The sequence below is a fragment of the Parus major genome, chromosome 3, assembly GCF_001522545.3.
Source record: "Parus major isolate Abel chromosome 3, Parus_major1.1, whole genome shotgun sequence".
In the NCBI taxonomy this organism is placed as follows: Eukaryota; Metazoa; Chordata; class Aves; order Passeriformes; family Paridae; genus Parus; species Parus major.
The window spans coordinates 47,136,895-47,155,293 of record NC_031770.1 but is presented as its reverse complement, the minus strand read 5'-3'; the positions used below and the strand labels follow the sequence as shown (position 1 = coordinate 47,155,293).

The following is an 18,399-nucleotide window of genomic DNA, read 5'->3' as shown; positions in this document are numbered from 1 at the left end:
CAATTGCGATCAATTTTTTTAAGATTTTTTTTTTCTAATGCTATAACTGTCTGAGGGTGGGATGCCTGTCATGATTCTGTAATTCATGGCTACAGAGAATGTATCTGCTCCTTAGTGCATGGAAGAATAACTTTGGGTTTTGTTTCCTGTCCCTTACCTCCCCCTCCACCTCATCCATATTTATACCAACAGTGACAAAATAAGGAGAGTTACCTCCTACCATTTACTTCAAGGCTTAAGAAATTGGGGTACATAACCAGTTGGGTTACACCTTTCAGTTTATGGGGAATTTTATTATCTCAATTTATAGACTGAAGTCAGGAAATGCCTTCCTTTTACAGCCAAGGCTCTTAGAGAACAAAGGGCAACAAAGCTGGTGAAGGGGCTGGAGCTCAAATCTTAGGAAGAGCAGCTGAGGGAGCTGGGGTTGTTTAGCCTGGAGAAAAGGAGGTTCAGGGAGCATTTTATCACTCTCTACAACTACCTGAAGGGAAGGCGTAGCCAGGTGGGGATTGGTCTCTTCTCCCAGGTGACAACTGACAGAACAAGAGGGAATGGCCTCAAGTTGCACTAGTGGAGGTTTGTATTGGGTATTAGGAAAAAAAATATTTATGGAAAGGGTTGTAAAGCATTGGAACAGACTGACCAGGGGAGTGGTTGAGCCACCATCCCTGGCAGTGTCCATCCCTGGCAGTGTTCCAAGAATGTGTGGACATGTTTTAATGATGGACCCAGTTGTAGGCTGATGGTTGGACTCAATGATCTTAAAGTTCTTTCCATCCTTAAAGATCGTATGACTGTATAACTCTCAGAACTTTTTCTTTCCCTTTCTTCTCCCCCCACCTCTTTCTCTTGAAATCGCTGGTCCAGACATCCTCATCTCAGCCAAACACATATTTTAAATGGCATGCATACATACCTGATCTTTTAAAATTCATTTTTCAAGTGAAAGGATTTCCAAGTAAAATTCACAGTCCTCAGTGTGGGTGGGAAAAGCCTTGAGAAGAGATATCCAAACACACCATGCTAAGCTTATGTCAGATGCTGCTTCCTCTGAGTACCTTCTGAGCCGCGTTACTTAAGCCTGCTTTCACCAGTGCAGCTTTCCTAAACAGTTTGCCATGTGGTTGGCCTGCAAGTAGCACCACTAAGTATATTTGAAATCTGAGACTTAGATAAGAGAAATTACATCTTCACCAGAAAACTGAAAGTTTCATCTTATTCCTCCTTAGATATTTTTGTACCAAATACTTTTCTTCTCCTGCCAAGTATTTGGGGATAAAATCTCCTTTTAAAAAATGGTAATAATAATGAAAATAGCATTTACGTTTTCATAGTTCTCTGAAATGTTTGAACTGTGGAAAATTCATCCTCCAAGAACGAGAAGTACAGATGATGTGAGTGTAGCAGTAAATGTAATTGAAGCTGTAAAAGTATGAAGATCAAGAAACTCCACTAGAAGTATTCATGCAATGTGATGACAGCTGTTCTTCCCTCTGTAAAAGATGCCAGTGGATGAACACCAGGGTTTGGATGTATACACCCAGTTACTGTAAAACTCGTCCTACTGAATACAACAATACTGAGAATTCAATCAGAAGGTTTGGAAAAAAATGTGAATGTTGAATTACATTTGCAGCAAATAAGAATTCTGCATCTATTGTCAGTGCAGTAGTTTAGAGGGGAGGAAATCTCATCTAAAAGCAGGTACAACAAGTACGATTTGCCTGAGTTACTCCTTTGAACTTAGAAACGGTCTCCACCTAGGTGAGCAAGAGCCAGCTGCCTTCTTGCTTATATTCATGCATGTCTAGTCCTGTAGAGTGGGCAGAAACTGAGCTGATGCACCGAGTGAATGTAATTTAAATAACAGGTTTAATTACACTCCTTGAACCGGAGTGTCAAGTTTGTGACAAACGTGTAGTAATTTCCACTGCACCATATTGAGTCAGCAAACGTTGATCAACAGGTACTGCTTATTTTGTCTTTTTGAAGTTTTGATTTAAAACAACTGAGATCAAACCAGTCCTAAGAACAAGATATGCCTGCGCTGGATTCTTAAAGTTTATTCATTTTACCAATTTATTGTTTATCATGGTACATATTCTTAGTAGCAACAGAAGTTGCAAAGCAACTGCTATGAAAAGATAATATGGTTTTAAAAGGCGGTATTGTTGACTGCTGGAAAAAAAATGAGAAGTTAGCAGCTTTTGTACAGACTTAAAATTTGTGTGTGGTGACAGTTGATTTCCTGGATATTGGTGGTTATCAATATTTGCATCCTATTGAGGAGATATGTCATCAAACAATTCTAAAGGCTAAAAGCTATCTATACATTTCCATTAATCAGTCAGAGCTGTATTCCCACAGCATGTGACAAATCTGCCCTTAAATCTTCCTTTTTGTTTAGATTATGAAGGAAGCCCCTTATATTAAAATTATTTTGCCTCTGGTTACCAGAGAATAATGTTGTTAATGCAAAAAAAAAAAAAAAAAAAGCAAAGAAAGAAAATGTTGCACAAGCAGTTTATTTTTAGAGGCTATTTTCTAAATATTTTGTTTGTTTTATGTCCATTACCTACACTAAAAATGAATGGTGAATTGTGGATTATATTTCAGAATTAAACCTTTTTTTCTCATTAAAATATACTTTATGCATTTTGATTTTTTTACAGACCATGGTAGTTTAAAAGACGTTTTTCAAGCAAAATGGGTTGTTGAATTCATTTTCCTTTATTTTTCCCAGGATTTTTGCTTCTTCCAAAAGACTTTGCAAAAAAACACTTCTGAATATTTAAACATTTATTTGGTACTGTGTTAGAAATAAATAAATAAATTACTCCAGAAGATACTTTTAAATTCAGAACCTGTCAATTTCATTTTGTCCTTTCTAATTCAGGCATGCTTCTTCTGTTCCCTTGATTTTTCTTCCCTCTTCCCCTCCCCTAAATCTCTGGAGCATTTCAAAGAAATACATTGATGACTACAAGATTTTTGCCTTGTTTCTATACTCCAGTATTTGAATTCAAGAAATAGGTTGTATCTAATCTGTTCAGTTTCAATGCCTCGGATGTCAAAATCCAAGGGACATATCAATGAATGCCGCCTTGGTCCCTTCAAGAGGAGAAGCCAGTTTTGTATAGTCCTTTATTTTCCCCTATGTTTTCCGTAATGCTCAATAAATAGAAAAAGGCTCATCTCTTGTGCTTTTAAATTAATCAGTTTTCAAAAAAAATTAACTGAAAAAAAATTTACTTTGTGTTGTCTGCCTTTGTCCTTTGGCAAATTTTAGACAACCTTGCCAATTTCAACCATATTTAAAAAAATACTTGGAAAATATTTGAAAATATTTGTTTTAGTTTTCCAGCCATGTTTGTGAAGACCTATGAAATAACTGAAAACATATGCTCCATTTACACGTGAGCAGGTTTTGCTTTTCTACATGCAGCATGAGGATAAGCAATTCCATTAATCAGATATTGAATACAGGATCTGATGTCAAGACAGACAATGAGAGCTTGATGAGCCCTTCTGATTGTGACCCATTGCAGTTAATCACGGTGAATCACAGTGAATGGTCTGTGGCTCTGCACATTCTGCAGGTCCCCAGCCAGGTACACTTATTTTTATACCTTTCCATCTGAAAATTCCTATCTTCAGACAGCATCTTAGCATCCATAGTTGACAATATTGTGCGCTATCTTTCAGTGCGTTGGTTCCAACCATCCCCTACCCCACCCCCCAGAAGGGACCCTCCCAAGAAGATTTATGTCACTTCTGCTCCAGAGTATCCTGTGTGAATGTGAAGCTTGAGTTTTCCCCACACATGAAATGTCATGAACTTGTCTCAAGACTAAGCTTGACAATTGCCACTCCATAGTGTGATATGGCATCATGACTCCATGCTCTTCTTGGGATTATTTCAGAAGGAGAAGTTGCAGTGCATGTCACTGCACCACAGAGAGAGTGGAATTATGTATGATCCCCCCTCAGGCTTTCTGCTTCTCTTAAAGTATTAATCAAAAAGCAGCCTTGGAACCAGGAGACTTAGGGGATGATGCTTTGGAGTTGTTCATGATGTTCTGTTGCAAAGTGGAAGAAAGATCTTCAAGAGTCACAGCAGGGCTATCTGTGCTGGCTTTGCACTCTGATATTATTGTCTCCTCAAGGGATGATCACAGCAATAACTCTGTTATATGTCAGTGGCCTTTTTCTGTCACTTATATAAATCTTTTAGGTGCTATTGTTCATTCAGAAAGAGTCCAAAGAAAGGCTGGCTGATTAAGAAAGACCCAGTTGTCCGGTGTTATAAATATTGGCTTATGGCTTTGCTCTTAGTGATCTGAGAGGAACCGTAGGTTGATTTTTTATTATCAGTACTTCCCCAATAAAGCTATTTTTCCTCAAACCTCACATATTAAATTGATTATGCACCATGTCATTTTAAAAGTATGCAGTTGCTGTTGATTTATATGGTCAGACTGGCTGCCAACTCAGCAATTTCCATCCTAAAATAACAGATCCAAAAAACCCCGAGTCCCACAGTCGGCTGTTTTATGTTGTAATGACTCAGCTGCAGATCTGTGCAACCACTAATTTCAGCCCATTTGTCCAAAGGGACAGGCAAAAACATGCAATTTTCTAGCAATTATAATCAGTGAAGAACTCTACATGGAAATGGTCAGCAGAAATATCAAGAAAAGAGTTTAGACCAGGAAACATTTTCTGCTGTTTTCTACATGTACGCTCTCTATATCTATATAGATGTTTCCAGTAAACAATTGGATGGCAATTACAGACCTAGTAGGCCAGATTTAGGAAAAGAAAAAGAACATAAAAGGCTGAAACAAGAAGACCATAGAGAAAACCTGTCGAGGTCAATGAAGTTGCTGAAGGTTTGCAACTGAGTTGCAAGGATGTAGTTAAGTGAATAGATACTGGCAGGGCAGCGCAAGTTTTAGTAGTCTCTCTTAACACTGTAACAAAATAAATGAAACTTTTTCTACACATGGTTGTTTCAGACGTAAACCAGTGAAGCCTTTGTGTCGTGTGAGATTTCTCTGCCACTGAACAGCACACAGATAACAGAGAGCAGTAGTAAGTGTGGCAAAGCAAGGAGAGATAGCTAAATAAGCTATATAAGCTTATATAAAAAAGCTTATATAAAAAGCTAAATAAGGCTGCTACACTCTTGATGTGTATAATAAACATCTTGGTTTTAATTAGGAAGAAGTAAGAGAAGAAATTAGTCTATGCTTACTTCTAGGCTTTCAGCATACAGAGTTTGCTGATCTTTTCCGTATGTTATTGTGGAGCTACCATGTATTGTTCACTTAAAACCCACTCCACTGTAGTGCTACAGTCCTTTCTTTGTGAAAAGAAAGGAAGCTGAAACTTGCAACATGAAAAACTGTAAATTCAGAGAAAGAAATGGCATCTTCAGCATTTTCTAGTGGCAGTAGGAAAGGGGGGAAAAAAAATCCAACCTATAGTGTAGTGCAGCATCTATACTAATAGAACTCATTTCCATTCTCTTCCCTTTTGGCACAGTAAAGGGCACTGAGGTATCCTTTTTTGTTGTGTAAGAGCCAACGACCATCTGACAATCACTGTAGATACCAGCTTCTATCATTCCAATTACTTATGACTGTAATCATGTGTGACTGTGTCATTTTAAGGTGATCTATAGAGCTTTATATTTAACTTGTGTATTGTTTCCATTAATGATGCATAGTTAAGCCTAGAGCAGTAATGTAATGAGATGAATCAAATAGAGTTCATTTGTAGGGCCTGTGAAAAAAACATCTTTAACAGACTTTGCATTTAATGAGAATATGGTATTGATTAAATTAGATCCACAATGGCATAAACAATAATAGTGAGTTTTCAAAGTGTGCTGATTGAGCTACTACTTCAGATTTAGGCTCTGGGGTTAAAAATGGGGTGAATGCATATCCATAAATAGTCTTTTCTTGGCATCAGTACTAATTAGTGTAATTATATGCCAATGTCATTTGCTTAATTTATGAGTTGGCAACATGGCTAAAAGTAGGGTTTTTTCCTTGCCTTTTCTGTTTAGAATTTGGTTATTAGGATGAGGTCGTTAGTTTACAATTAAGTCACTTTATTTCCTCTAGCTTTAATATTAATGGAACACTTCATCACTGGAGCCCATATCTTGCCTTTCTGGTAAATAGAGGGAGGAATTCCTATGGGGCTTAGCTTCCCACTCCATCATTAAAGCTGCAGGAGGAATTTTTTATATGTGGTATATGAGACAATGAGGCAATTTCTTAAGTCATTTTTGTACACACATTCCCATCTTCATGCCTCCAGTGGGCTCCTTGGACCTTACCCCTAACCCTCTGCTGGTACAATCCATCAGTTCAGATGTGGAAGAAGGTTTTGCTTTGCAGAGAGGACAAGTGAGAAACTGGCTGTGGTGACAGAGTTTTACCAACCCAAAACAGCCCTAAACATTCAGTTCTAGGGTATATCTGGCAGCAGTTGACATCAGTCCCTCTGATGAAAGCTTTTTTTTCTTGATGTGGAACAGGGATAAGGGAGGAGACCTGTTCTTTGGATCACCCTAGGTCATGAGTGTGCCACATAAATGACCCCTGTTGTTATCACCATGTGATGCTTAAAAATAAACAAGCAAAGAGATCATAAAAAGCTAGGAGAGATTCCTTTTCTATCTCTCTCACCATGCCGTTCCCTCTAGTGGTGGATCAGAGGAGGAGCCGCTGCCTTGTTTAGAAGCAATTGTTCCTGTCGTTTCCAGGCAAGTATTCACATCTTTTCATAGTTTTGCTTTTTTTCCCCACGAAATTAAATAACCTACAGGTCCACGCTACTGTCATATAGCACACATTTCCCTTTTGCAGTTCTCTTTGCCAGCAGTATCCAGTCAGAGGCTGCTACTATAATAGAAAGTTGTATTTTAATCCCAGTTCACTAGTTGTGTCTTTAAATTTTCCAAATCATTCTAGATATGTTTTAAAAGAATCCCAAATCTGATGCCCTCAAGGGTGTGTTCAATGGCTTTTTACCAGCACAGCTGTGTTTCATGTGCAGTTTATATGTCCCTCCATATAAACTCTGTGCCTGAACCTTCTGAGCCAGCTATCTTGAGTTCATTAAAAAAGCTCCTCTGTGCAGTTCCTGATAGAAACCCTGGGTAGCTGCAGTGGTGACCATGTGAGGATGTGTCAGAGCGGGACCCTTGCCAAGGCTGGCCTCCTTCCACCCTCTCTGTTTGCCCCTCAGCCTCTGGAGGAAAATACACACTGGAGAGCTCTGCCCCTTGACAGCAGGATTAGCTGTTTTTGCAATTTTCTGAGGTGGGTGGGAGTGCAGAAAGGCTGAAGCTGAGCAGCTGGCAGGGCTCTGAAAGCAGTTAAAGGGAAAGCTGGGGCTATTGCCTGAGAGTGGAAGTCCTGTGCTAGCATTCCTTCATCCATCCTACATTCCAGCCTTCTGCATTCATCTCAGATGTCTTCCAGAAACCTTCCCAGGAGAAACAGCTGCCTCATGCTTTAAAGAGGAAATATTCAAAAGCTCCTGAGGTATTAAATCTTAGAGGATTGATGCAATTTCTCCTTTTTGACAACATAGTGTTTAACTCATCTCTTGATACAATCAGGGGCTGAAAGACTACCATAAAATTTTATGTTTATTTGAATAAAAGATTGTACCTTCTGCAGGTTCTCAATGGTCTTAAAAGTGGACAGCTCTTTGATATTCAATCATATAGCTTAACAAGATTTGAAAAGCAATATTGAGAAAAGGATTGCAGTGATATGATATTGGCATGTGTGTTTAAATTTTCAAGGTTTCTAAGTACTTTAAGCTTGTTCATCCAGAAGTGGCACTTCAATGGGTTTTTTGAAGTGTCCACTAATAGTTAGAAAATTGATAAATAATTTAGAAAATATACAATTTTTTGACCCTTTGAGACCCTAAATATCTTAAAAATATGAAATATAAAAAAAAAAAGTGTGTATTTCTGTCCTACAATGGCTGAAGTTTTACTCCATTTCCACTGGAAGGTAGAGACAAATATTGGTCTGATATAGGACTGACTCTTGGTGATTGCTCACGGACAGAAGTAGCAACCTTGCAAGAGTCTGGCAGAGAGGCTGAAGCTTGAACATCTACACACATTGATATGTTTGTACTTGTGTTGTTGCAAACAGGCAACTTCTCTGAGTTGGTCTTGCAGCAGATTAATGTTAATTGTAAGTAAAATGTTGGTTAGATACTCTGAGTCATAGACATGTGGTCCCATTCTTGTAAGAGTGTGGGTCAGCTTGTGTTAACACTTGTGAAGCTGTAAACTCAGAGTGGCTTCCTAGAGGCAGTGGCTTTAGCAAAAAAAATTGACAGGATGTAAAGGGGAACAGGTACCTGAAGAAGGGTGGTTAAGATATGGAAAATAATTGTTGTGGTATACTCTGTAATTTTTCTAGAGGAGATAGAAATGACATTGATATTCTTTATAAATATAAACAGTTGTTCTTCAAGTAAAAGACTTAAAGATAGAAAACTTCTGTAACTAAATAAACTTCCATAAATAAATATGAAGTATTTTTTCTTCTATATATTTCTTCCAACTTGCTTGCTTCACACATTTGGGAGCATTTTGCAGATAGCTGTGTTTGCTGCAACCTCTAGCGTATTATTTAATCGGTTTTCAGTGTTGTGCCCGGGTCGCTGCTGTTAAGTGTTTGCTCGAGTACCAGCTGTATGCCTGGCATTGCCTGAGAACATGAGGATGACAGCTTGGAAAACTGTGAAGACAGCTTAAAAAATCAGTGTGTTTTTAAAGCAGCATGTTGGAAATGGACCTGCCACATTCAGGTAGAGGAGAGCTTTTGGGGAAATTTGGACAAAAGAGGGCAAAAGACAAGGAGACTCCAAAAACCCGGTAGGCAGGAGATCTGGCAGGAAAGGGGAAAGTGTGGAGGGAAGCAAGAAGTTAAGATAAATTGAAGTTTTTATATATCTATATATATAAACAAGATAAATTAAAAGGGCCCAGAATTATACTGAGCTTGAAGGATACTGGTATGTTTTGATTCGACAGGAAAGCTAATGGTGAAGCAAAAAAATGGAGGGGTGGGAGAAGGAAAGAAAATTTAAAAATATTAAATTTTCAGGCAAGAAACATGTTTAGTTGACAGCACTTTGATTTGTATGATTTAGTGCACACAGGAAGTTAGAAAGGAAGAATGGAGACTGCAGTAATGAAAATGGGAATATGTGCTAGAGATGAAGTAAAGGATTTCACTCTAAGGGTGGAGATGAAAAGGTGAATTTTGAATATGCTGAAGAGATTAGTGTTAAGACTTGGAGATTATTTGGATGTAGCAAAGAGAGAAGAAATTGAACACAACCCCTGAATCGGGGCTGGAGTAATTGAAAGAGAAGTGGTATTGTCAACAGAAGAATGTTTTGTGAGGAGAGGTAAATTTGTTTTGGCCACAACCCATCAAAAATGACAAAGAATTACAGACTTTCTTGGATAGCTTATTCATACTTAAACAATGATTTCTTTTTTTTTCATTGAATTAACAGCATAAGCTCCCAGCAACTGAAAAAGTTGCCAGTTTATTTAAAATAACCTTACATAGATTTGTAAAAGGCCTCACATTTCATAGCTCTATTGAAATGGTTGGTCGTTTGGGGATTTTATAAGTTTTTCAGATACAAATAGGGTATGAGGAAAGGGAAAATGTAATTGAAAGACTGGAAGTTGGTAAGAAAATCTAAGGCAGAATATTGGTACCTTAACAAGGTAGGCTGTATGTACAAAGTGCTCAAGCAGGGACATTAGACCAGACAGTCCCACTATTGTCTCTTCCCACCTTACCTATTCTCTGGTTCTGCGATTAGTTACAAGTCAGTACTGCATTTTTTTGTGCATTCCTGATGGGACTTGGCCTTCCTTGTTTCATTTCTCCTGACAGCAACAACCTTTCTATATTCATTCCAAGTGGTCTGACCCTGCTTCTATATCCTGTGTATTTTCTGCTTATGCTTAGGTAATAACAGGAGTTCTTTATTTATCCAAATATCATGGCTAAGATTGCTCTTGATGCCTTCCTGGACCACAGTTCAGAAAAAAGCTGAACCATTTCTCAGCCGCTATTTGTACAGCTACATGGAGCTATTTATTCCTAAATTTTTTACAGTAACACAAAAATTACCAGTTTTAGTCTATATAGCTGAAAGTCATGGTTCTTTCAGGATTGACAGCAAGGTTTGTTTTGTGCCAGCTGCCAGGTCTAGGGTATCCATGAGAAACCACCTCCTAATGAACCATTGTGGACTACCCAAATGGAAGACTCTGACAGCTGTTAGACAGATGTGCATCAATAAAGTGGCACCATCCTGACTCAGCTGATAGCATTGAAACAATAAGTTGCCAATATTATCATGGCATTCACACTACTAAAAAATTAGTGGATTATGCATTTCTTCTCCTCTTCCTTTGCTGTTGTCTGCTCCCAAAGTGGGATCATGCTGCTGATGCCAACCTGGCTATTCCTTCTGGGGAGGTAAGAGCAGCCCCCACTCCTGAGGAAAGTGTGAGGGCAGCCAGTTTTCTTCCATTCCTTCTGTCAGGCCCTATGCAGAGTAAAGTTCTGCAGGGACACACCTGGGACACCAGCAAAGGCATGTAATTTTAGAAGCAGAGAGGTTAGTATGGCAAAGAGATTCCTGTGCCAGTGGGATACTCACAGTTACCAGTCTACTGTGGGACAATACAGATCAAAATTCTTGAGGAGTGTGGTCCCTTTTATCTACAGATGAATGTACTACCTCTTTTTCTTGGTGTAAAAGAGAGGCTGTAGTGTGGTTGAGTTTAAAATGTTAAAATGTATTTATAAACCTAATGCTTCCTCCAGCTGGGAGCTGGAGCAATTCCTTTTACTCAAGGACAGTAGTGGCTGGTCTGCGATAAGAGAAAATTATTCATGCGAAATGTCTGGAATACAGATTGCATCCTTTATTTCTAAACTATTAGAGGAAGGACATGCACATGACAGGTGGAAGGAAATAAAAAACATAAAAGTTTTAGGAAAGCCAGTCCACCTCCTGCCCTTCCCCATAGCAACTATTTCCTTGCACAGCATCAAGGCCACTTTTGTCATTTATCAGCACTCCTGGCTAACTGGGGAGGTCCTGGTAAACCAGAGGTCAGAAAATGTGATACTGTCTACAAGGAAGGTCAAAAGAAGAATCTGGATAACCACAGGCCTGTCAGACTGACCTTGGTGCCAAGGAAGATCATGGAGGAGATCATCCTAAGTGCCATCATGTGGCACATACAGGACAACCAGGGGATCAGGCTCAGCCAGCTTGCATGTGTGAAAGGCAGGTCCTGCTTGGCCAACTCTGTCTCCTTCCATGATAAGGTGATGCACTTCACGAATGAAGGAAAGGCTATGACTGTTGTCTACCTGGATAAATCTATGATTCTGTGATCAGAAGTTTTGATTTCCTTGGCATTACTGTATGCTATCATCAGCTTAGAGTATTCATCATTATTACTGAAGAAAACTGAGCTGGAAACTCCCCATTTTTAAACAAAGCATTGCTTGCTAATCAGGGTATTATATTTCATTTATGGAAATCACAGTGAAATTTCCTGATTAGCAATCTGTTATATTGGGGTGGGGAGGAAGCTTTAACTGCTGCTGCTACTGCTTTTTTGAAGTGCTGGTCTGCATTTTCTTCATGTAAAATTTGGAGTCTCCTGTTTCATATGTATGTAATGATTAGGGAGAAGGTGCTTTAGAATGTCCTGATGAATTTCCTCATGAACCAGACTGTGCTGTTCCACGCCTTCTAGGACACTGTACAGGATTTGTGGCTGTCAGAAGTGCAAAGAGCGAATAAAAGTGGCAGCTGTGGAGAAGCACCATCAACAAAGGTCTGCTCTTACCCTTTCAGGTGCAGGCTGAAAGTTATTCAAATCATGACAACTGAACATTTATTTCCTTTGTAGCAATTACTCCCAACATAAGTTTCCTCTAGGACATAATTGGGTCACTTGCTGTGGGTTTTGTTACCTGTCTGCTATGAAGTCTTGCATGAAATGTAGAAATGGGTCAAGAACATTTAAATCTTATGGGGAGCTGTTTGCAGACTTAAACCAGGCATAAGGCATGTAGTCCTGCATACACAGACTGCATGCTGGCAGATGGGAGGTCTGTGTATACTGAGAAGATTGACTTCTTTCTGCTTGGACAGTGACAAGAATAAAGGAATATGCTTGGGTATCCAGAAAAAAAATTGAAACTAGATTACCCTATACTTGCTGCTAAGAAATGCATAGAGCATCTCCATTCATATAACATTTTTCTACTCAGGCATTCTACTAAAGAGGCATGAGGCAGCACAGCTTTACTCTCATTAGAAATAAAACAGCCCCCATCTCCTGACTCAGAAACAGTGCTCTGTGGCTTCTGCTTGCCTGAAGCAGTAACTCCTGTCTTGTATAATTTTTTAGTTTTAGTATTTTAGTTTTAATTTTTTTAGTTTTAGTATTGCTTACCTATATATCTTATATATTGCTTACCTATCTTTGCTTATCATAGTCATCCAATCCTTTACAAAAACAAAAAAAGGCTGATATTTTTTAAGGAAAATAATCACCTAAAGACATTCTATTTCAAAGCTCAAACCATCAAACTCATTGATTTCTTGCCTTGCTGCATTTTCAGGTTGGCTTTTCAGATCACTTCCAAACACTGTTTTGGTGGATTATCTTAATATGTACTCAGTATGTACTTGCAGTGTGTGGGACCAGAGTTTAATGATCCAGTCATGTCTTAACCACTACATCTAAATGTATGGTACCAGTCTCTACCTTTTGCTGTCACACTGCAGCCTGTGCTCTGCTTTGATTGCCTCCACTATTTACACTCCATGCTGCTCTCTGGTTGTAGTGACTCAGCTTCCAGCATGGTTCTAGTGCACAGATGTTAATGCCAGAGAACCACTAGTATCACCTGCACAATACCATGCCAGGGATTTTGGCATGGAGCCCATTCAGTCTATGATTTATATTGGATCAGTGCTAGGGGTCCCAGATGCAGTCTGGTGGAGAGGGTTCATCTTTGTCTGTCCTTGAGTTACAGAGGGACAGCTGTGAAACCATAAATGGTTCAACTTCAGCACTGTGATTGCCTTTGTTAGTAAAGACTGAAGTGGACAAAGATGAGCAGGCAGGACATTCGTCATTCCCAGGCACAATTTATGAGGATTTACATTTAGAATGGCTGAGCAATAGTGGCTGCTTTGCCCAGCTCTGTCTCTTTCCTGCATGCATGCACACACATACGAGTATGTATTTGCACACCCATACACACACACACCCCCTCAGTCTTTCATATCAATAGAATTTGTGATGCTTGCTCAGCTCCTCTACCCGCATACGATTCCAGGTATAACATATGGTTCTGGGAGCACTGTAACATCACTGTGCCAGCGGAGATCTGTGAGCAGTCATCGGTCTCTGCTAAACAAACGTGCTCTTTGTCCTGATGAGATGCCATTTCTCATTTACATCATCCCCCTTGCAGTACTGCATCCTTCAGGCTGGGCTCCTAGGAGGGCAAAGGAAGAAGGATTGGCTTCAACAGAGGGGTTGGCTCAAGTTTCTGATTTCTGAATGTCCAGGTGTTATTCTCAGTAGAAATGCAACCCATCATAGTATCCACATCTGCCACTATAGATCCCATTACTCAGGTGTGCCTTAAAATTTTGTGTCTATTTACTATAAAACCAAGAGATGCTTTAAAAAAAAATAAATACCTTGCTTGCTTGCCTGATCTGTATCGTGAAGCGAGTGAGCATGAGCGCTGATGAGCAAAGTGTAAAGCATGGTTTGGAAAACATGCAAATCAAAAAATAGTACATCAGATTTCAGGTGAGAAAAAGAACAGCGAACAAAGATGTGAGAGTTTTTCCTCAAGCCAGTGTTGTTACTGGGGTTGGTGAAAAGGAGGAGCTGTTCTGAAACACTGAAGCAGGCCATACCCAAATGCATAACTTCATGTTCAAAGACTATATTATTGTTTGGTTTTAATTTTTGTGACCCACCTGCACATCAGGGGTAGATCATCCTTGTATTCATAAAAGTTGCTCTTTCTCTCCGTAGTGGTGCCACAGAAAAGCAGAAGGCTGTGCTTGGGTTCACTGAGCTGGAACAGCATATTGATATAAACAGACCTGGGACCTGCCGAAAGAGAGCTGCTTGGCACTAACACCACCTTGAGTTCAGACAGGATGTGCATCTGTGCCCCATTGATAATGTAATAACCTTCATTACATTTTTGCCTGAGAGCACCTGTGCACAGCCCGAGATGTCAGCCCAGGGCAACCATTTTGATCGAGGTGATATTAACAGCTCTCATTAAAACTGATGACTATAGCAGTGCCCAATAGCGCTGCTGTACTAAAGCGTCTGTCAGCATTTCTATTACAGAGCTCTGTTTTCAGGTGTTAATAATTTAGCCATGAAAGTTTTCCTACCTCTGAGCTGGAACTTGAATACAAAGTATCAGACTGGGGTTTCTTCAAAAAAAACACAACTGTTACCAGTCTGGCTCACTTTTTTTTTTTTTTTCCCCTGAGTCTTCTTGTGCTTTGTTGATAGTGCAATTGTGTTTATCTGGCAATTTTAAGATGCCAAAAAAAGTCATCTGTCTTCCTAGGCTGAAATAGGAGAGTTGGAAATGCCTGAATAGTCTTGGAAGTCCTTTGGAGGAGACATCTTCCATCGGCTCTGGGAGGAACTGAAGCAGTCTATTACCTAACCTTTAACATTAGACATTGTGCTAAAGTATAGCAATATGATTAACTTACTTGTACTTGAACTTCAGCTTTTTTTTTTTTTTTAACTGGATTTGAATGTATAGACTCTAGTATTACATGTCTGGATAATAATTGTCTCAGCAATAATGAAAGAATAATTATTTCAAATAAATATTCCTGGTTAAATTTCTGTAGGTAGACATGCTTATTCAAAATAAGAGTATCATCTTAATACTAGGTTTTTGTACTTTGGAGAGTGCATTTAACTAATTTCCAAAACTTAGGCATTTTGATTTTGGAATGAAATTTTTATACTACGCTATTCCTGAATGTTGTTCATTTTAAATATACTTGCCTCTGGGGACAGGCCCAAGAAGACACTTATATTCATTTAAACATGTAAAGTTAATGCATAAATACAGACCTTGAAAATGTCATCTTTCCCATGCTTAGCTTTACTGTCGAATAATAATAATGTGTTTCAAGGGATTAAATCACAGCATTTAATTATACAATTCCTTACAGACACAGAACGACCCACTAAATCAGTGGGGACCACAAGACAGCAAATACATGTCAGCAAAAAAGAATGTGGATAAACAGCAATTATGAAACAGATCTGACAAGTCAAAAATCCAGCTGAGCTCTGGAAGTTTATATTTTGGCACCTGGCTCTTTGCCAGCACCAGTGTTTCATACTTGACACCTTACATGGACAGTGTGTGCTTCTGAGAATATTCTTGCTCAATTATGTGCATCTTGGCCAGCCAATGTCCCCCTTAGGGGAAGGAGGGGGTGGGAGAAAGAGAGGAGAGAACAAATAATGGGAACATTAATGATGCCTCTTATTACTCATATATTATATAATCACATAATAATTTAAGTTGAAAGGGGTTTATGGAAACCATTGAAGCAGGGCTGATTTCATAGATGGATCAAGCCCTGTCCACTTTTGACTGTCTTCAGGGGTGCTGATTCTGCTCATTCTTGGGCTCCCCTTTCAGTGCTGAGCCACTCTTGCTGTGAAGAATTTTGTCTTTCTGTCTAATCAGAGTTTCTCTTGTTTCAATTTGTGACTGCTGGCCCTTGTCCCATTGTCATTCATCTCTGAGCAAAGTTTGTTTGTCTCTGTCTTCTCTACATTCCTGTCTTCTCTACATTCCTGCTTTAGGTAGGTGAAGACAGGTTACCTTGCCCTTCTGCCTTCTTCCATCCAGAGTAAGCAGACGTGGCAGCATTTGGCTTGGGCCCAGCCTCTGCTGCATTTCTTACCATTTTATTTCTCTTGTGCTGTGTGGCCAAACTGGCCACAGTGGTTTGGATGTGATTTCAGGTTCTACAAAAAAGAGAAAAACCTTCTCCCTAGATCTGCTGGGTATTATCTTGCTCATGCAAGCTGGTAAAAAGCTAATCTCCACCACTGCAAGGGTGCACTGCTGGCCCACATTCCACTTGTTCAACAGGAGCCCACAATGCTTTTCTGCAAGGCTGGTTGGGCAGGTCAGGCTGTATCAGTGCCACCTTTGGTCTCTCAGTATACTGATGTTGTAGGGGATGTTGGGGTTTGTTTGTTTGTTTGTTTGTTTGTTTGTTTAAAAAAAAACTCACAATGAAACTACTCTTAAATTTCCATGTAATTTTTTTTAAAAAGCATTGGAGATAAAAGGACAGAGGGAAATTAGTTCCATTAATCTATGGAATTAAGTCTATCAATGAAAGAAGGTCATTTTACCAGTAGGTCATATTGATTCTAGAACTACTTAACACATGTTTAAATAGTTTCATCATCCAGAAAGTTTGATTTGCACATAGGTGGATAAAACAGGCTAGGCATCCTTTCCATGTGTGATACCTAAAGCACAGCACAAAGGTGGGCTAATTTAGCATTCCTCCAAATGCTTCAGCAAGGTAGGGAGATAAGCATTTATGAGCACTGTAGAGGGCATAAGAAAATTGAGACACAATGGTTCCACTTTTACCAGAGGTCCATGCAATAAGTCATTAAGGAAAACAATCCTCCCAAGCAATGTGGCAATCTGTCACCTAAGCTATACATTATGTGTATTTTAAATCTAGTATCTTTAAGCTTTTAGTAAAAATCATTTGAGGATGGTTTGAGGAATGTGTGAGTGTTCTGCATATTTAAGTTGTGAGTTAACCAAGTAGTTCCTATTTTTGCCTTAAAAAAGCAAACACTTAGAATAAATAAACTACAAATCAACAGAAAATAAAAAAAACCAAACATTTTCACAAGTGAAAATAGGATTTATGTCTTAATGTTAGAATGACTACAATTTACAGGGAAAAAAAAAACAACTCCAAACTGTATTTAAAAGGAATCAAACAGCAGTAAAATAGGCAGTAAATCTAAAGTTAAAAGACTGAGACAAAAAGCTGTGATTTGAGGAATCTGGTTCTCAGAATGCAAAGACAGATCCTTAAATCTTCACTTTTGGGAGAAATCAATCTAAATAATGCCTTTGTGATCAGTCCTTCCCAGAGCAAATAGATGGTGCTCAGTGTATTGGGTGGTTTAGATTAATTGACATGGAGTCTCCCAGCCACACCAGAGAGATGGGAAAGCAGATCAGTTGCTTGGCACTCCTCTGTAGCTGAACACAGCCGACAAGCTGTTCATGATGGCAGCAGATGTTCCTGCCTTTGCCTTACTCCAGAGTTTGCCATATGGACTTAGTTCATGGCCCAGTCCTCCCAGCTGCAAATTCCAGTGCAGGCAAAAGCCCATCAGAGTAGAAAAATTGGATGCTGAGGCATCAAGACCTAGAAATAGTTGGTGTTTTCAGATAGGTGGATAACAGGATAACAGTAATCTGCAGTGTAGAAATGAGGTTGTTGGAACTGATTTTCCTTCCAGACTTCGTCCAGGCACGGCTTTCTTTTGTTTCAGTGCATAAACACTGAGGTTTTTGTGGCTGGACCCCATTAAAATTTGCACTTCAGAAAGTCCACGTTTCTTTTAATGTAGGTCATGAGTGTTCAGGGAAAAAGTTCCTCAAGGCCATGATCCAGCCCTATGGAAAAATGCCAGCATGGGTTTGTGTAAGCAAATAATAATAAAGCAAGATTTTTATGTATACTTTTATCCAGAGAAATCTTAGTTTTGCTAATGATGGGCTTCACAAACAGCAAATTAAGGCCAGCTCTGTTGCAGAGGAAATTATCTCAAGAAGGAGATAAACAAACTTCATCATGTGCATCAGGGGTAGTATCAGTAGGATACAAGAGCAAGCTCCTCTCTGGAAGCTCTGCATCCCTTCTGAGCCTCTGGAAGGTGAGCATGTGTCGAAGCCATACGGAGAGCATGTGTGGAGCCTGCTCTGGCCTGCCATGGGGAGCAAGCAAGGCTGTGCTGGCCAGAGCAAGGCTCCACCCTGGAGACATGACTCAGGCTACGGGACTAGAGCCTGTGCTCCATGGGAATGGCAAATTGCAGTCTTAAGAGATCATAATTCCTTTTTAACTTGGGGAATTAGCAGGGTTTGGAGTGGGTTTGGGGTTTTTTTTAGAAAAAGAACTGGATGTCACATTGCTTGTAATTTTAAAGAAATA

At 39.4% G+C, this 18,399-nt stretch overlaps 1 protein-coding gene across 3 annotated transcripts in view; it reads left to right on the top strand.

Annotated features, from left to right (window-relative positions):
* The window catches only part of LOC107201978 (SAM and SH3 domain-containing protein 1), a 533,641-nt gene that overhangs the window by 357,432 nt on the left and 157,810 nt on the right, over positions 1–18,399 (top strand). The gene's annotated exons all lie outside the window — the stretch shown is intronic.